Consider the following 15,876-nt stretch of genomic DNA (forward strand, 5'->3'; position numbering starts at 1 on the left):
AGCACGTACCGCTGCAACTGTCTGGATTCGTCTTTTCGGTGCGCTCATATGCGGCGCACCTTTGGGGGTCAGTTATATGTGTTTATGGTTTTAGCCTATTGGCATGCATGCAGATTTCGTCGCAGGCGCATACGTTTGTCGCACAATTATATCTAATGATAGCACGACCGTGCGACCACATATGTATACCCCAGACCGGCTAGCACTCACGACCCAATATGCCTGTATTGGACGCCGATTACATCCCTGCATCTATACGTAACCTATAGTACAAATCCAGTTGTCAGTGAGAACGCGCATAAAAACGAAATCGTGTCGCCATAGCATGATCATGTGACATTAAATTAGTGATTAGAAGGTAGCTTTTTCATTGCCGAGAAGGAAAACGTTGCCTCAAGTTGAAGGAACAAATGACCATTTTCTCAGCGATGTTTTTGTTCTAGTGCTTTTGTATTATCCATAAGGAACTACGCGCAGCATCGTCTGTTTACCTGGAGAGAGGACCGAATACGATGTGTGTACTTTCTAGACGCAATCACTGGAAAATGAAAAGCCGGAAGACTCGCGAGGTTACCATTTTAGTTTTAGGCATTCACACGGTGGTAAAAAAAATGACAGTTTTTCGTGCAGACTGCGAGCATGAAGGCCCCGGTACATTTATATGGCGCACAACATATATATCGCCAATAAACAAAAAAAAAAGTTTTTTCCACCTATTAGTTTAGAGTTTGACCATTCCAACCGCGCTAGGCGGTGGCAAAGGAATAAAAAAAAACTGTACAGGAATGAAAATAATGTGCGCTGTCGAGTCATTCGAAAAAAAAACGAATGCAGCCTACAAACACTGCTTTAATGAGGCAGTTTTCCATGCCCTTTCCAATTCTTTCATTCTACTAAAATTATTTGGAATACGTTGCTTGCTCATTGAATGTTATCGTCTTTTTGTGCAATCCGCGTTAAGGTGAAGGGGATTGCGAAAAACGTCTGTGTATTGCCTGATGCCACAGCGCTTCAGGACCTCGACGCACACAAAATTGATTCTGAATCATTCATTGCTGTGTCTGTCACCGTCGATTTGCGAAGTCGAGACAAAACATGAGCGAAGAAATATTGTTATAGTTGGAGAATGATGAGGACGAAGTGGCGCGCTCGTTTGTGGAAGATTAAGAAAAAAGTGCGTCGAATGGGCGGCCCTCGTAGCCTGGCTCCTTGGCTGTTCCTCAATGTATATATCTTTAATCCTCTTTTGTAAATATATTTCTCCCTGTTACAAAATTATATGCCAAAATTTAAAAACCTTGAACAATTCACAAATTCCGTAGAATGTTCAGAACAGCGCGGTGCGCTATAATTGGACAAAGGCTTTATCGATGTGGCCATAATTACTTGCGCAACAAAATTATGCAAGGTGTTTTAATGGCTTTGAAAGCTGAGGTAGTGTAGAATAGGTGGAAAAAGTTTAAACAATGTGAAAACTGTTTTTGTTTTCCTAAAAATTTTCAATGTTCGCTGTTTTCTGTAAATTAGCGCGATCGTATCTCTGTATCCAAATGTCATAAAAATATGACCGTTAGCTGTTTGCGGATAATTATGCTGAGAACATATTGTGGAATTATTGCTGCTCTACCATGAACCTTTTCTGAAATAAAGGCCTGCAAATTAGGAAAATTTTCGTTTCCTGGGCCGATGTTTAGAATTTTTATAAAAACATCTACTCATACCCGAAAAGCGAACATTAACTGAATACAAATAAAAACATGTATATATTTAGTCGGATAATTTTCAGCTAGCTAACTTGAGCATAATTTGTATAATCTATAACCAAAGTTGGCCAGAATAGAAGAAAAGCTCGGAACTCCGCCTCTTTGACATTATTAATCAGTCATCACGCAACAGTATATAATATTTTGAAGTAAATATAAAAGGTCGAACGACCATCCTTTGTTCGATCATAGGTGGCGAAAGGGAGGGGACGCGCGCATTTGTCGATGCACCAGCTGTATGGATTTACGCAAGAATGTGGATGGTAGATGGGGAGGCTTTCTATTTTTTTAGAAAATGTTTGTCCGTGGTTGGCTTGAAGAAACAATGCGCTTGCGAACACACAAAACAAAACTATTTATTAGAACTAGACTCGAGCGGTGCGCGCTGGCGGCCGCTCATCGGCACGGTCCGAAGTCACGGCTGGCCGGTGCAAGCAGAAGAGGGCTGGGTACAGGAGGAATGGAATGTTGAGAGGGTCGTTGGTCCTTCGTTCCCACGCGCAGCCCTTGCGAACACAACACCGCGGCGGGAATCACGCGCTGGTTGAGCGGGTCGTTGTTCCCCCTCGCCTACGCGTCTACGTGCAAGACACAACAGACAGCATCCCCAGCTGCGCTGCTGTGCGGCCTCCTCCCGAAGCGTTCATTTCAGAGCTTGTTGGAGACGCTACAAGACTTGTGACAGCTTCTTAAACCTTTCTTTAATTTCTTCCCTCATTAATTTTCTTTTTCATTGTGCTGTGCATAATTTTCTCTTGCGCCTATACATGTCCATGTGCTCCGGTTGGTGCTTGCTACATATCAGTGAATAGCTGAGCTGTGACATGTCGCCGGAGTACGGATTACAGCAACGGCGGGATACCATCGGCATTATCAGACTCAGTGAACGCCGTCATCTTAGACCGTGAGTATATATCTTTGCAGCATGCCATTGCTTCATAATTGGTTCTATATAATCTCCTACCAGTCCCAAATGTTCTCTTTCCTTATTCTCCTCGAAACAACTGCGCGAAGCATGACTTCAAGAACTAAGCGAATTTTCCTCCGGGTTACATGCAAGCAAGTGCGTGGACTTATTTGCTGGCTGCGATATGAATAGCATTTGCGCCGAAAATAGAGGAGCCGTGCGTAACAGGTGTGTATGCCACCAACACGTGACAGAACACTGCAGGCAGCCATTTGCGCAGTTTTTTGACTGCAGCGCGCCGCAATCAATTAGTAACCAGATACTATGCGCCCGGCTTTGTACATATATTTTGGACAGCCTCTCTTCTGCGCGCAGGAAGCCATGTTCACACAGTTTTTGGATTTTGTTAAGAGTTAAGGGCAGTTTTTTGTTTTCAGATGTACAGACGAAGTTTTGAAAACTGTTCGTGCCGTCTGTGCAAGCGAATTTTACAGTGGGGCAGACATGTGCGTGATGCCGCTTGATGACTAGGCTATAATTAAGTCATAATGAACCTCCACTTTTATAATGGTTAATATCATATTGAGGAATTGAAAGCCGTGAACAGCGCAAGTGAGCCCCTTTTCAAAATTTTCTTAATCGACGCCCCCCTTCTGAGCACGTGCCTTCAGGTGAGGGCGTTATCAGAAAGCGGCGACAATAGGAGAGCGATTTCGCAGACGCGCTTCGAGGGCGGGGGAAAATAACAATACAAGCAAAAAGGCACATCAGCCGTGTGTGCACTGCGTCCCTGTCACTGCAAAGTAAACAACGTGCACGCGGGACACAATGTACAAAACATTGACGGCCGATATGAGGCAACCATATCGTCCGAAATATATTGCTCGCGAAGCGCTCGATGACGGCGCGCACTTTCAGGTGAAATGGGACAGGACGTCAGGTCCGCCTGTTCGGCAATTACAGCTCTTTGTACCTCACGTGCCGTACCGTATGCATGAAGTGCACGCCATAGCCATCGTGCAAGAATGTTGAAACCGAAGCAGCGATCCACGTATTCTAATTCTATAGGAAATCATTTGGGAGTAGAAAGAACAACTTAATATGATGTGCATGGTTCTTTAATGAACGATATGTATAAATGGACGGTTGAATAGTTACAGTAATGGAGTGTTCCGCTAGAATTGTTTACGGCCGTGACCGCAATAAACATTACTCATATTGCTCTTAGCTTTAAGCTCTGGCATTGATAAGCCTATCTAAAGAACCGACTGGCAGTGACAGGTTGTTTACAGCTGTTGATCAAAAGGTAGGCCATCATGCTATTATTGCAGGCATATTTGCTTCTTTTTGTACCTCTGTTTACTAAAACTTAATTTTGTTCCCCATTCCTAGGGACGCTGCACCTCTTACAACACTCACTGTTCAGTCGCTTTTATTCAAGTATACAAAAAGGAGGAAATGCGCATGCACTCATAGGATAGCCTGTCTTTCCGTAAAACAGCTGCAAATAACACGCCACTGCTCCTCGGTACCTTGGATGAAGTTTTCAATGGGGTTACCTGAGATGCCTAGCAATTGCTGTACTATTTATACCAATCACTGCAGTGAAACAGAAAGGTAACACTGCATCACTTTAACTCCTGCATGCACCTATAAACGTGCCTTAATTTATTGCCTATTCTTATAGACTTAGGACCTCTTACTATAGGCTTTGTTCAGTAAGCAACCGTCTTTCATTGCTTCAATTTCTATCTCTACACCACTTTCTTGTTGCTCTGGGCGTGATCATTTGATTTCATTGTTCAAATCATATTGTTTTATCATGTGTGCATGATTTAGCCTGCACATACATGCTTTCATTTTTTTAGATGCGCATCGGGAGCGTTTTCTACGTAGAAGTGGATCGATTGAGTTGTATCACTGGTGCGAAAACCGACAACCCCCAGAAGATATGTGTCCTGTGGTTGGAAGGGCAATAAAGAAGAAGAAAATCAGCGGAAAAGCCTGCCTAAAAAAAGGTAGCACTGCATCACTGTAACTGCTGCATGCTCCTTTAAATATGCCTTATTTTTATTGCCTATTCTTATAGACGGTGGACCTCTTGCTATTGGCTTTTTTCAGAAAGCAACCGCCTTTCATTGCTTCAATTCCTATCTCTCCACCACTTTTGTGTTACTTCGAGTGTGATCCTTTGATTTTATTGTTCAAATCATATTATTAAATCGCCGGTGAATGATTTCGCCTACACATACATGCTTTCATTTTTTTTAGGTGCGCATCGAGAGTGTTTTCTACGTATAAATGGATCGATTAAGTTGTATCACTGGTGCGAAAACCAACAGTTCGGTACCCCCAGAAGATTTGTGTCTTGTGGGTGGCAGGGGTATAAAGAAGAGGATAATCAGTGGAAAAGCCTGCCTAAAAACTTACAAAGATGGCGCAAAAGCGAAATGCTGATCAGAGTTAGAGTCTGATTACTTCTGTTATCCCATTTCACTTGCTTGGTGATGTGACATATATGAAGCACCTTAGTATAATTTGTGGTATACTCACTGAAAATTGTGTAGACATTAACTTTTTTCTCGTTCAATTATTTTGAGTGACGCACGAATTGGAATAAAACGAAGTCATCCACACGTCTAATGCCCATAGACATTAGATGCGTGGATGAGCTCATTAATTGTGTTCCTATGTGAGCATGCAATAGTTTGTCGAATATATTAATATGTTGAAAGTTGATTTTTTTACTGTTAACCGGAGTAATACATATGCTCCATATCATAGCATTATTCGCCTGTAGTTTGTATCTGCTCTTTCCTAAATTGTATTCTACAAAGTATATGTGTGTCATCTCGTACGTCTATTTAACTAGCGAACAATTTGCAATCGAATCCCTTTTGTGATGTTTCAGCTACAAATAATGTATGATAGTTGTGACAATATAGGTAGCTTTAGGTATAACATATAGCGCGAAAATCTTTAATATATGCGATGATATTTTTATTCACCGCATTGGCTAAGCCAGCCTGTTGAAGAGACGAAATGAAAACAAATATGGATGTCTTCGGACAGGAACAGTAATCGTGGTGCCATGACCATTTTTTTAATTAAATTTTCATATGTCGTGGCCTAATGTCTCTACACAAAGGAATGACCCTTAGGTTTGCCAGATGCGGCGCAGTATTCTCGAAAAAAAAAAAAAAAAACGCCTATCACTAAAGCTGGAAAACGCCGTTTTTGTCGTTTCAAAAAGTTGCACGTTTGGAGGCCGGCTGGTTGCGTAAAATTTTGTCATCTACTGTTTTTTACTCACCGCATTTAGGTAACGTTTACTTGTATAAGAAGTATTAAAAGTGTGTTTCATTGATGCAGTTGATTTAGTAAAAAATCGCAAACTTTGCTTCAAGAACAACGCGCTACAAAAATGTTAATGTTCAACCTTACATACTGGCGTGACGCATTGCGTTGTTTGCACTAAAATATTCTGTGTTTATTACGCAGGTCATATTGTTAATTTAAGGCAGAATTTGGAGCTCTAAGCTGCTATGTGTGTTCTCTGTAACGCCACCAAAAGTATTATGCTGGAAAGCGATTTGCTTAAGATTGTTATTATAAAAATTACACATTGAAAAATCATCTTCAAAAATATAGTATTGTTAGTTGTGTTGTGTTGTGTTGGGTTTAGTGGCGCATAAGCAACTTAGGCTATCATGCGCCAATTTCATGGTTAAGAGTGTTGTATTTATGTAATTTTAACTTACATTCTGTTTAGGACGTTTGCTTCTATTAAAAACCTGAAAACACAGGGCAAATCAACAAGCGCATTTTCACCTAAAAGCAAAGCTGGATGAAGAGGAATGTGTTGTTTGTAAAACTGTGTAAAATGTTTTTTCCTCAGTTGTTCAAGTTGTCTGCATGAGATTATAATGTGGATGACTGTTAGCTCGTGTCCGCATGAATCACACAGGGGCTTATCCTGTTTAGTTAAAATGAAACTATGTGTTAAATGTGTGTGTCCTATGCGAAGACGGCATAGAGCCACTTCTTTGGAACGTTCAAGATGGGTGCTCGATTTCCACTCTTCTATTACAGGCTTTATGAGGTGTAGTTTGTTATTTGTTTCAGTGTTCCAAGTGGACTGCCATTTTTGTATCAGTCTACTCTGTACCAATTTCATGCAGTCTTGAGATGGTATCTGCACTTGTTTTATTTTCTTGTCTCGAGCTTTGGCAGCGCACCTATCTGCTTTTTCATTACCTCGGATTCCTACATGACTGGGTACCCAGCAAATTTTTATGCTTCGTCCTTCATCTGTAAGTGTTGCTATGCTGTGTATGATGTTTCCAAGTATTGGTATAACTGCATTTCTTGTGTGAAGGGCTGTGACTACACTTAGGGAATCTGTGTAAATAATACTTCTCCTGAGGTTTTCTTTCATTATTTTCTCTATGGCAACAGAGACAGCGTAGCATTCAGCAGTAAAGATGGAGGCGCACTGTGGAAGTCTCATTATTTCCTCCCATTCGCCTTGAACAACTGCGCTTCCGACATAATGATCTGTTTTCGAGCCATCCGTGTAAAAGTCTGTGAAGTTACTGTATTTTTCTGTCAGCTGAAGGAATTCTTGTATGAAGTGCTCTTGTGGGGTTATTGTTTTTTGGAACTGTGTAAGAGAGAGGTCGCAAACTTCAGGGACCAGGTACCAAGGAGGCAGAGGGTTAGGTCTTTTGGCAATGCTAGGTAAACAATCCGGTAGCTCAACCTCTTGACACATTTGCTCAAATCTTAGGAGCAGTGGTCTCACTGCATTGGGTTTGTTGGTGAATAGTGTTCTAGAAGGGCATTTAGTTACTAGAGAATAGCAGATGTGCTTTGGCAGAGATCTGATTTTAAATATATAGGCACATGTAAGTGAAGTTCTTCTGATTTCAAGAGGAGGTTCATTTGTTTCCACAAGCAGACTGGATATAGGAGAAGTTCGGTATGCTCCACATGAGAGTCGAAGTCCTCTGTTATGTACCGGGTCTAGTTTTTTTAAATATGATGGTCTAGCTGACCCATACACTATGCAGCCATAGTCTAAGGTGGAGCGTACGACAGATCTGTAAATGTGTTTAAGGCATGTCCTGTCAGCACCCCAGTGTTTACGGGAAAGAACTTTTAGTATGTTTAGAGATTTGGAAGTCTTTTTCTTCAGGACATTTATATGAGGAAGAAAGGTGAGTTTTTTGTCAAAAGTTACGCCTAGAAATTTGTGTTCGTTTTTCACCGGTAATTTCGTTTTGTTCAGGTGTAGTGTAGGATCTGTTTGTAAGCCTCGTTTGAGAGAGAATAGGAGAGCCACTGTTTTTTGAGGAGAAAACTGAAATCCGTTTGTGTCTGCCCATGCTGCTAGTTTATTTATGGTCAACTGCACCTGTCTCTCACATGTAGATACGTTAGAGGATGTGTATGCAATCTGTAGATCGTCAACATAAGCTGAATACATTACGGATTTCGGGATAACTGTGCTTATGGAATTCATTTTTACTATAAAGAGAGTTGTGCTTAAGACGCATCCCTGTGGTACGCCATTCTCCTGTACAAAGTTCTTTGAAAAAGTTGAGCCCAAACGCACACGGAATGAGCGATTTGACAAGAAGTCCTTTAGACAGTTTAACATCCTACCACGTATGCCTAAATATGCTAGGTCACGGAGGATGCCAAACCTCCATGTAGTATCATACGCCTTTTCCATATCAAAGAAGACGGCAAGGCAGTGCTGTTTGTGAATAAATGCTTCACGAACAGTGTTTTCAAGGCGGACTAGATGGTCCGTGGTAGAACATGCTGTTTTGAACCCACATTGGTGTATGTCTAGAAGTTCTTGGGAATGAAGGACAAAGGCTAATCTGGTATTAAGAACACTTTCAAAAGACTTTGCTAGGCAACTTGTGAGAGCTATGGGTCTATAACTGCTGGGGGCCGTTGGTGGCTTTCCTGGTTTCAGGAAAGGCACAATAATAGCTTTTTTCCAGGCCTCAGGAATACTCCCGGATACCCATACTTTGTTGAAAAATTTCAGAAGTGCTTCTAATGCAGGTGTAGAAAGATGTGCAAGCATCTGATAGTGAATTTGATCTGGGCCAGGTGCAGTCTTCTTGCCGGCAGATAGAACAGTGTTTATTTCTTGTAGTGTTATTAACTTGTTATATGTTTCATTAGTACTTCCACTTGTTGGCAGTTTTTGTTTTTCGGCCTTGTTTTTGTATGTTATAAAAGATTTTGGGGAGTGTAGTGAGCTTGAAATTGCAGAAAAATGATCGCCTAGAATATCTGCCTGTTCCTGTAAGTTTGTTTGGGTGCCAGGAGATGTTAGAAAGGGGACTGTGTACGGGGAGAAGTTGGCATCCAGTTTGTGAACAAGCTCCCACATTTTTTTGATGTGATTGAGCTATTTATTGATGATATGTATTTTTGCCAAGAAGCCTTCTCAGCGTTTCGGCGGATGTACCGTGCCCTAGCTTTCGCCTGTTTGAATTTTACGAGGTTTTCGTTTGTAGGGCACCTGCGAAAGGTTCCCCAAGCTTTGTTTTGTTTCTTCTTTGCATCTCTGCACTCCTGAGATCTGCCATGCCATGAAATTGCCATGAAATCTGCCATGAAATTGCCATGAAATTGGCAGAAATAGTGAATTAATACCATTTTAAGCTATATTAAGTATTTGTCCCAGAAGCAGAAAAACGGTGTTAAGCGCTGACAATGTTTTAAATTTTACTTAAGGTAAAATGTAACTAAATTAAGCAAATACTAAATTGAAGTTTTGATGCCTATTCCATAAGGGGGAGCCATATAAGCACATCTATAGAACAAAAACAAGCATTTTTATATGTCTAATATTACATTTTGCAGAATTCAATATATTTACTGACTAAAATTAACAAAGTACTTTGCACTGTTTCCACAGATTTTGATAAAAATTGATGTTGCGGCCGTTTCTTCAATTCTTATCAGTTTTCCTTATTTTACCATTTTCTTACTTTTGTCCAATTTCAAAATAATATGCAGATACACACACAAATCTAGAGCTTCAAATTTTTTCAGAAATAAAGAATGGAACCTAGATAATGTAGAAAAATAGTTTCTGTGCCAAGATATTATTGGATCTTGCAAGAATGCAGGCTGAGTTTGGCCATTATCAGCACAAGCACTCGGTTTAATATTTAATGTTATATTTTTAAACAGTATAACGCAACACTTTTTAGTCCGTGATATTTTTGAGGTACTGAAGATTTTTGAGAGGGATTTGAATGAAAATCGAAGATGATCTTTTTTTAATTGCAGCAAATTTGCCCTTTACTGCTGTTTTCGAATTCTGAGCAATTTTGATGCGTTGTGGAGAACACACCTAGTGGTCTGGAGCTCCAGATACTGCCTGGAATTAAGAACATGCGTCAGGAAGTGAAAACATATTTAGTGCAACCAACCTAATGCATCATATGCCAGTACATAAGGTTAAAAATGAATATTTTTGCAGCGTATCGCTCCTGAAGAAAAGTTTGCGATTTTTTAATAACACAACTGCAAAAACAAAATAGGTTTCTAATAGTGTTTGTAAATATAAAACCTGCATATATTTAGTGAGTAAAAAAGAGCAGATGACAAAATCATGGTATCCAAACTTGCAACATTTTGAAATGGCAAAAACAGCGTTTTCTACCTCTAGAGATATACCATACAATTGTTTTTTTTTTCGAGGAAACTACGCGTATATTGAAAAACTAAGGTTAATTCTTTTGTGTCTAGATGCTTGCCCACCACATATAAGAATTTCATTGGAAACGAAAGATGGCCATGGGACCTCGATTATATTTCTTATCTAAGGCACCCATAATACGCTGTGAGAAAGCCAATATCAAAGGCTTTTTTTAATATTCCATATTTCGAACGGTTGTGCCATCTAAGAAAATTAGAAAGCTAGGCACACCTTAGGTGTAGCCAGCCCTCACTTTCTGTTACAGCTGCATTTGCTAAGCTGAATTAATGCGTTGATTACTTTATTTTAGCCACGAATATAGCGCTATTACGTGTCAATTTTAAAGAAAGGCCGCAGTGACGCGATTCCTGTAGAATTTGTAAGTGAAATCTGTAAACCTTACAAATCTACCCATATATATGATCTCTTGCAGGTTTTATTCAAGCTACATTACACCTGCTGCGCCCCATAGCTTGAGCCAAGGGTTATAAATAAACCATTAGAAACAGACGATGGAAACCGGTGGTGCATTGCTGGCAGCCACTTAGGACAGCGCAGAAAATTTTTATTTTGTACGTGGGGAAGTGAGGTTATTCGCTTCAAGTACTAAATATTCACTTTAGACAATAAATAGGACTTACAGAGTCGGTGAGCACGTTCGGAAACCTCTGTTTCAATATTTGCGGTTAGAAACCTCATGTGTACCTTTTTTTCCAGCTGTAGATAAATTCCGGGTTATGTAGATACCGAAACCGTTACCAGCCCATTCGCGCACCTCAACTGTGCTGCTCACAACATGATTTTGAGCGGACAAAACAACCTGCCGCTAAGATTGCTAGCCCCATGCATGAGTAAGGGTGATATGCTGGCGATGGTTGCTTCGCGTCGGCCCTTTGGCGCTCATGAAGGCTCGAGTTACAATGAGCGCGCCGAACTTTGCAATGCGGATAATGACTACAAAGCGGTAAGGATATAAATTAGTTTAACAGTATTTTTCAGCTGTAAAATACAAATACAGTCTTGTTGGACGATGTGCTGGCGCGGACGAAGAAACCATAGGCAACTTGTAGGTCTAACGCTACACAGGGCTGTCGAGCCAAGCCAAGTCCTCAATTGTATTGTCCGGGAATCAGATTTCTGTATTTTCGTAGTTTCCTATTGTATCTGGCGTTCAAAATGCAGACGTGAGGGTTCTTTATCACAAATAATCAAACGTGGATTGTGCCGGTACTCTTCAAAGTAGCAACACCATTTATTGTGTAAGTCATTAATCAGTAATTTAGGTAAATAATGTCAATAAGGATTCCAAACAAAACCTTTTCTATGGCGCTCAAGGTAGCTTCCAGCAATATATATCTGGTTTCCTTTGCCTGCCTCCGAAATGTTTTTTTTATCCCTTGGATTAAATTTGCTTGGACAAGCAGTATATGTGTGAAAATGATGCACCTGTGAGCTACCCGTTTAAGTGAGCTCCTGTTTAAGTGAACTACCCACAAAACCAGTCAAAAGCGTATATCAGCTAACCAGCGGCCAGTGCAGCAGTCGTGGGCTTATATCGCTTGTGTATATTATATCTAGCCATTTAAAAAAAATGAAAATGGTCGCCGAACATTCTCTTGGTAACGATTGTTAGTATAAACTGTTTGCACATCGCAGAAAGCGTAGGAGCGGCAAAAAACTAGCGCGCCAGTCATATGCGGAGACAGCCGATAATCAAGCACTAATTCCTAGTGTGGGATGAAACACTGGCTGTCTCAGCCGTATTGCTGTGGAGGCGATCAAAATGCAACAGGGCACATGCTATGCAATGTATGTGCGTCTTTCATCCTAATAAATCCAAGGCAGCTGAAACTAATCTGGAACTCATCAGTATAGTGTTTCTCATTGACCATAAATTTCGGTACATGAATCCTGGAATTTTCTACATCTTCCTAAAATAATGCGCGCGATTTTATATGCCTCGTAATAGTGTTGTAAATTTTGGTTCCTCATTGTTTCTGTGCAGGTGCCATTTGCGAAAAAGTTGGGGTGGACGATCTGGAGGCACACGCATTTATTCGCAGGTGGCTGCCTGGTTCCTGTGACAGGGGGGGTGGAAGAAAAAGGCGTTATGCTGAAACCTCCCCTGGCGAACCAGGCATGCCACCTGTGAATGCAATTGCAGGGTCAGCCCCCTCACTACGCCTATGAGTGTGCCCTCCAGCTCCCTGGCCCCTTCCACTTCCCGAGAGCCCGCCCTGCCCTGACCAACCCTGCCACTGCCCCGCTAACTGCTGCTGTGTGTGCCCTCAGCACTGGCTAGTAACAACTGCCGTCTATAGTAACAATTGCAATAAATATTGTGAACCATGCCCTTGTTTTGTGAATATCTACTGGTTGCTCATGAGCAACAACTTGAATTTATATGGCCACTCCTATTTGAAAGGCCATTATTGTCCCAGCAAGTTCGATGTGCTGTCACGAATATGGCTAGAATGAAAAAGGCTGCATTTTATGGCCTGCACAGGCAGTGCCACAAAATGTGTAATCTTGACATCATCAATGGCACATGAATGGAGTAGCCGGTGTACCCATAAACCATTGGATTAATATTGGTATCGACAATATGCGGCATGAATGGAGTAGCCAGTGCACCTGCAATGGCTAACCATTGGTATGATATTGGCATTGACAATGGGCCATCAATGGAATAGCTGGTATTAAACAAATATTGGTAATACAATGATGGTATAATGCTGGACAGTATTGGCAAGAATCATGGTGCATGAATGGAAAGTCTAATATTGTGCCTACATTGGTGGCTCCAGCTTGGTTGAACACTGGACCAATCTTGGAACGAAAGATGGGCCAAGAATGGAGAATGTAGTAAAATGCCCAAATGCCAATATCAGTCCAATATTGATGCCATTCTTTTCCAGTGATGAACCATTGTTGGACCAATACTGGTGTGCTGCTTGGGTATATATATATATATATATATATATATATATATATAGACATGGTTCGCTTGTTACTAAAGGGCCAGAGATAAATTCAAACAAGATGTCACACAACTTTCCCGATTATCTATTTTATTCCAACAGTTTCGGACGGTGGGCCGTCCTTCTGTCCTTCTTCAAGGTAGAATTGAGAATGGAGAATAAGCCCGCACATTAACAAGCCACTGTTAGGAGAGGGAGAAGGAATTCTCGCTCTCTGCCTTTGGTGAAGCAAACATTGCTGAATATATAGAAAGGGCGAAAAGCTCTCGTTGATTATTGGCTGGCAGTGCAACAAAGACGGAGAGAGAAAAAAAAGGGGGGGGGGGAGTAGGGCAAAAAGAGAAAGTGGAGAGCCAACGAATGTTACATACGCGCCGTGCTTCCAGGAAGACGACACTAAAAGCAAGGCAAGTCTCCCTCGAAGGAAGCCAGAAATTAAGAAAAGGTTCAGAATAACATTAGAAAAAAAAGGTGAAAAACAGACAACGCGAGCATGCATACCAGGACGGCCCGCTCCCCAGCGGTGCAGGTGTTCAAAAAACCGTTGGGATAAGAGTTATGTGTTCTAGACGAAGTTGTTCCAACCCGCGACGCGCCAGCGATCGGAGCAAGGGCACCGCGCCGCCGCGGCGACGAAAGAGCCGACGCGCTCTCCCGAAACCCGAAACCCGATGCCGCAGTCGGGCATTCGCGTCAAGTCGTTTCCGCGAGCGTGTCCTAAGTGAAGACGTTTGTTGCGGGATAGGAAACTGACCAGAGGGGGGAGGCCAAGGAGCTAATAACGAACAGTATAGTTTGCGTGAGAAGGAGGAAATTCTTAGGAGTGGGCAAATGGAGATAAAGGCCTCGTCTATTAGTTATGTAGGCTTTTCAGAAAGGCAAAGTTGCCCAATGTTTCATGAATTCCATGGGTTAGAGTCTGAAATTTGTGTGTGAAGTACGATTCTCATTGTTCTCTTTGTCGACGTGTTTGGAAGCCTGATTGCAGGCGAATGACCCGAATGTTTTCGAAAGTGTGGTTTGGGAGCCACAGGTGCTTAGAAAAAGGGAGATTTGGCAGTGTGTGGACGTGGGCCTTGTGGTTATTGAAACGAAACCTGAATGGTGTTTCGGTCTGGCCGACGTATTCCATTCCGCACACACCGCAGCTTAGCATGTATACCACATTGGCACTGTCGCAGTTCAAGTATTCATTGATCTTAAAGGTGAAATCTGAGAAGTTGCTTTTTAGAATATTTGTTGCCTGCACATGATTGCAAACTTTACAGCGTGGTTTTCCGCACGGTTTACATCCGGGGTTAGGGTTAGTATTGGCGGTCGTTTTAGATTTAACTAACATGTCCTTTAGGTTTCTAGAGCGCCGATACACTGCTCTCGGTGGCTGTTTGAAAATGGAAGACAAGTGACTGTTTTGCTGGATTATATTGAAATGTTTCGAGAGGATAATATTAACCCGTGGCATGTTTGAGGAATGTGTAAGAACGAGGTCTGTTGGCCTGTCGTTCTCCCAAGCAGCACACCAACAATGGACCAGCGCTGGCGTAACATTGGTAAAAAACGGCACGAAAGTCGGACCGTCATTGGCATTTAGGCCAAAAGACTTTTTCCAACCTTGGGCCGACGTTCATGCCACGATTGGACCACTATCCAGCCTACATTTGTCCGACATTATGCCATGATTGAACCACTGTACTGCCCATATATTCATGTTGGCCCGCCGTTCACCCATGATTGAACCACTGCACTGCCCATATATTCATGTTGGCCCGCCGTTCATCCATGATTAGACCACTGTTATGCCGATGTGATAACATTGGCCCGACATTCATGCCACAATTGAACCTGCATTCAGCCAGTCTACCAAAAGTGGACATGCCACAATTAGACCATTATTTAGCCTATCTGTTGAAGCTGGCCCAGAATTCAGGCCATGCATTTTCAGTTCATTCCAGCTAATATTTGCATTATACAAGCCACATATTTTACTACTGCCGAACTGCAAGCACCCTTTATATACACATGCATAAAATGAGGCGCAACAAAAAACAAAGTGCGATCATTTATTTAAAAATAAAAAGTCTTGGCTGGCACACCAGGTACAGACAGGCAACTCAGATTGCCGGCAGGCTCAGGTGCCAGCAGGGCCCTGCAAGGCAACACTGGAGGTGTGGGCCGGGTGAGGCAGTGAGGGTGGGTGTGGTTGCCAGGCTGGCGGCAGAACTTGCATTCAGTGTCTCGGCAAAGCGCCGCTTTCTACCGCCACCACGGTCCACTGACCCTGGCAACCACTTCTTAATGAAGCCGTGCGCTTCAGCAACATCCACGCCTGTCTTTTGGCAGATGGCATCTGCACGAGATAAGTGGACATTTTAGGCCAACAGGAACACTTTGTCGGCTCATAGAAATCAAGCTTATTTCACTGAAAGAAAAACAGAAGAATAAAAGGTAGCGCAAAAGACGAGGACAGAGGAACCAGCCCAGCAACAAGTT

At 42.0% G+C, this 15,876-nt stretch overlaps 1 long non-coding RNA gene across 2 annotated transcripts; it reads left to right on the top strand.

The window, feature by feature from the left end:
* The first annotated feature begins 2,339 nt into the window (after positions 1 to 2,339).
* On the top strand, positions 2,340 to 12,752 carry LOC146179739 (uncharacterized). 2 transcript variants are annotated; one of them, XR_014700757.1, is made up of 3 exons: positions 2,340 to 2,667; positions 4,539 to 4,688; positions 4,942 to 5,127. It is a non-coding gene; the product is annotated as an uncharacterized LOC146179739 (long non-coding RNA). The 2 variants fall into 2 exon arrangements; XR_014700756.1 differs by lacking the exon at positions 4,942 to 5,127 and adding an exon at positions 12,411 to 12,752 and having other exon boundaries at positions 2,341 to 2,667.
* The last annotated feature ends 3,124 nt before the right edge of the window (positions 12,753 to 15,876 follow it).

The sequence above is a fragment of the Amblyomma maculatum genome, chromosome 9 (genome assembly GCF_055883805.1).
Source record: "Amblyomma maculatum isolate TAMU_Amacu chromosome 9, ASM5588380v1, whole genome shotgun sequence".
Classification (NCBI taxonomy): Eukaryota; Metazoa; Arthropoda; class Arachnida; order Ixodida; family Ixodidae; genus Amblyomma; species Amblyomma maculatum.